Consider the following 4,543-nt stretch of genomic DNA (forward strand, 5'->3'; position numbering starts at 1 on the left):
AACTTTTAAAATTGAGATAAGGATCTATACCTTTAATAGTACTATGATAAATTTAAACTTAAAATTGAGATAAGGATCTATACCTTTAATAGTTCTATGATAAATTTAAACAATATAGTACTTAATATCAATTTGTCAGTTAATTGTGCATATAAATTGCTCACAAATATCTAGTTTTTTCTAAGAAAGTATATACAGAGGGATAAAATTTTTGATTTGTGATCTATTAAAATCAAATGAGGCAATTCTTTGCAAGGAAAAATCATTGTGAAGCCAGTATTTGACTGCAAAAATTAATGAACAGACAGACTTTAAAAGTACCACGTCAGGCAGAAGAAACAGTGCCCTCTCCCTTGGCAGCCGCTCCCGGAGGAGCACCCGCCACCAAAGGTGATGGGGTCTCGGGCCTCCATGTTACTGAGGGACGAAGAGGTCGAGGAGATCAAGAAAGAGACTAGCTTTTCCCACAGTCAGATCACGCGCCTGTACAGCCGGTTCACCAGCCTGGACAAAGGAGAGAATGGGACTCTTAGCCGGGAAGATTTCCAGAGGATTCCAGAACTTGGCCATTAACCCACTGGGGGACCGGATCATCAATGCTTTCTTTTCAGAGGGAGAGGACCAGATAAACTTCCTAGGATTCATGAGAACTTTGGCTCATTTCCGACCCATTGAGGATAACGAAAAGAGCAAAGATGTGAATGGACCTGAACCACTCAACAGCCGAAGCAACAAACTGCGCTTTGCTTTCAGACTGTATGATTTGGATAAAGATGACAAGATCTCCCGTGATGAGCGGTTACAGGTGCTACGAATGATAGTTGGAGTGAGTATCTCAGACGAGCAGCTGGGCAGCATTGCGGACAGGACCACCCAGGAGGCTGATCAGGATGGGGACAGTGCCATATCCTTTACAGAATTTATTAAGGTTTTGGAGAAGGTGGATGTAGAACAGAAAAAGAGCATCGGGTTTCTTCACTAAAGGACAGGGGCCAAATTATTCTTGCTTTCTAGTATTTAAGAACTGGAACTTCCTTCTGTCGGTCTGCCCCAGCCCCATCTTGTTATTCCCTTTTCCCATAAAACTACTGCTCTTGCATGACAACCCGAAGTCTCTCCTGTCCACACAGACTTGCCTTTGGTGTATAAACAGGGCCTTCAGAATGGTACCCTTGGTCTATTTCTGTCCAGTATGAACCCACCAGGTCTCTGTTGTAAGTATCATCTTCCCTTGTTTTGCTGCTGAATGCCATGCATCCATCCTGTCTGAGGAAATGAAATAAGACTCATAGCAAGAACCAGCCAGCAAAGCTCCCACTGGATGGAGACCATATCCTTGCCTTCCCTTCATCGAGCCTCCGTCATGTTCCCGTTTCCTTTCTGTGTCCTTTACTTCCTTCTTCCCTGTCACCCAGCCTTCTCTCCATTTGGTCTTTGGGCCTCCCTCCTTTTCATCAGGATTCCCTGTGTTCTGCTAGACTCCAGGCTCTGCTGTCAAGTCTGTCTCTGATTGGCAGGATAGTGAGTGGTCTGGTGGTTTATAGCTACCTTCTCCTGGATGTGTCTTTGGGGCACTGCTGTCCAGGAGCTTTTCAGCAACCAGTACAAGTCCTGCAAAGCATGTGACTCAGTCCCCTGCGCTGCTCTCGTCACAGGGCTGTTCCTGAAAGGTGGCGTCACCGTGAGGCTTGTAGAGCCATATCTCCTAGGTGGTTTCCCTAGGTCTCTCTACCTCTGGCTTTTTATTTTCAACATATCTATATGGCCTCTTTTCTGAGTACAGTGTTGACATTCAGAATTAGTCTTATGCCTGCCAGTTTGCTTCTCTTTGGGACATTGTCACCAATAGAGTGGCCATTATGACAGTACAGTAGGGGGCCTTCTCGTAGTTCTCTAAAGAGGCTAGGCACTCTGGAGAGCTGTCCACGTTCGCCCTGCAGCACGGGCTTTGCCTCAGTGTTCTGTATACTGGAAGACTCTTATATTTCCAAACAGAAAGACAAGTGTTGTGGAAGTGCCTGACTCATCTCAGTCCTAAAGAATTAGAAGAATTAGATTGTCCTCAGTGTCTTAATGTTTTGCACAAAATTCCGAATGAATTTTATACTTGGCAAATTTTAATGCTGGCAGCTGTGTAGTCAGTTCATAAAGCAGTGAATGTATTGTCTCATGAACGTCCTCATCACATGACCGTCTAGCTCCTTGTGTAGACCACTGCAGATCCCTTCAGAGCAAAAGGCCTGGCCCCGGTGACACCAACTGAAGTGATACAAGAGGTTGTTGAGTGACCCAGCTCAACTTTTGGGCCAGTGTCAGCGTGGTTTAGACCTCACTGCATCAGGCTGCTTCTGTCCTGTGTCTGAAAATCTGCTCTTGGCTGGCTTTCTCTGATGTTGCTCGCTTGCTTGCTTCTGTGCTTTGGAAGGCTATCCAAGATGTATAAACAATTCTTTAGGAAAAAATTTGCTATTAACTCAAGCAAAAACACTGCAAAAGGAAGGGGTAAAGGTGATGCAGGGGAGTGGCTAGGGTGGATGGCTGGAGTCTACATGAATTGGGGAATTCTTTATGAAATATCTGTCTGACTTTGTGATCAAATGATGTAATATAAGAATTGTATTAAAAGAAAGAATTGTCTGATACTGATCTGAGAAGTACTTCAGAGGCTTCTTGATTTACATATTTCAAGTTTCTAAGATTATGCCCCCCTTGGCTGTGTAGCAAACTGTTTTAATCCACAGTTGTGCCTTCTTGTCCCATTAAAATTGTATTCTTCAATCCATCAATAAATTAATTGTCATTAAAACAAAAAAAATTACCACGTCAACGAAAGTGGCATACGCTAAGAAGCTGTCTCGCTCGTATTTCTTTCTACAAATGTATTATGTTTTAGTTACTTTTGTTTGTTTTTTTTTAACCTTGCCATGCAAAAACTAGTATTTCTGCAATCTAACAACAATGGAACAGAGAAAACATGAATGGAGAGAGAAAAAAATCTTAGATCATATGCAAATCTAAACATAATCTCTTCAACATGAATTAAAAATTAAACTAATTAGGGTGGTGTTCAAAATGCTTCTGTTTCCTTTTTATATATGCAAGAAACAAAAACTGTAAATATTCACATATCAATATAATGGTAAGAGTATTTATGGTCATATTATTGCAATGATAGTACAATCTATTGAATCAGCAGGACAAACTTGTAATGGAAGATGCTTAGCACTGTTACTGTGTTCAACTTCTCTCCATTTAAAAACATATAAATTAAACAATGAACCACATTGGTAACAATATTGTAAAATATAATATCACCAAAATTCAAAGAATTAAATGATTGATGATGTTTGAAATTAATAGAATATTAAAAGACAAAAGATTTGTATAACTGAGGAGACATTAGAATATTACATTTTCTTACCTTTATGTGGTCAGAAGCATTTACAGCATACAAATGCATAGGTAAACATGTAGGAAAAGTAGAAAACATTAATTTTTAACGGTGGAAAATATAAGATTTCCTTTGTACAATGTTATTCTGGACGATATTCTCTAAACTTTTCTTACAATAATTCTTCACTGATTTGAGTTTGCTCAACTTGTTTTTAAAACACCTTTATTCTACCCTAATGAGACTTCATCTAATCCACAATCTTGACAAATTTTGATCACTAGGATGTTTCTGACACTAAAATATAAGATTGACATTTTTTGTATAAATACTGTACATTCACCTTCCAATAGTAAATCCCATCATTTTTGCATGTTTTCCTATGAAAATTGTTTGTGTTCAGACTACCCAGTGAATCTACTGAAGAGGAACAAAACATTGTTCTTTTCTAATTTCTTGTTGTTATGGATGGACTTGGCCTATTTTCCTAAAGATCCAGAATTTATTATCCCTGTTTCTGAAAGAAAAAATCTGTTTTATTTGCCCAATCTGGAGACACTGAGATTCCCCCAGGTCTGACCTGAGTGTTATATAAAATGATGATCTGTGTAGATGATATACTGTGCAGGTTGTAATATTCATGGTTTCAAAAGTATACCCACTCTGACACTCTGATGGTGGCAGCCAATGAACTTCATGTAGACTCACACTCAGCCAGAGTATTGATGCTTCCTTGAGGGCGATGTAAGAATAGAAGTAGGGTGACAGTGGACACAAAGCAGCAATCAGCCAAAAATATCAGCAGGAGCTACGAGGAAAGTAAGAAACAGTATATGAGCCTGCGTAGCATGTTCACTGAATAACTATTGTTTGCTGACAAAGTGCCTATACCTATATAAAGCAATCTGCTTACTGAGCTTCTCAGCATCTCTTATGTTTCTCTTACCATCAAGAACTCCTCTTCTTCTTTCTAACTCTTTCCCTACATTCCCTAATTTTGTAACTAGGGCCTTCCATGTGACCTTTGAGGACCTGAAGCCCACTCAGTAAAGGGGTATCTGTACCTAGTACTGCAAACTGGATCCAATAGAAATGACTGCAAAAGTCTTAGGCACAATTGGGGTATAAGAATACTGTCTAGCTGAGTCCATG

At 40.0% G+C, this 4,543-nt stretch overlaps 1 pseudogene; it reads left to right on the top strand.

Moving 5' to 3' along the window:
* The first annotated feature begins 362 nt into the window (after nucleotides 1-362).
* LOC142832768 (calcineurin B homologous protein 1 pseudogene) lies at nucleotides 363-2,815 on the top strand (annotated as a pseudogene).
* Nucleotides 2,816-4,543: the final 1,728 nt, after the last annotated feature.

Source organism: Microtus pennsylvanicus, chromosome 12 (genome assembly GCF_037038515.1).
Source record: "Microtus pennsylvanicus isolate mMicPen1 chromosome 12, mMicPen1.hap1, whole genome shotgun sequence".
Lineage (NCBI taxonomy): Eukaryota > Metazoa > Chordata > Mammalia > Rodentia > Cricetidae > Microtus > Microtus pennsylvanicus.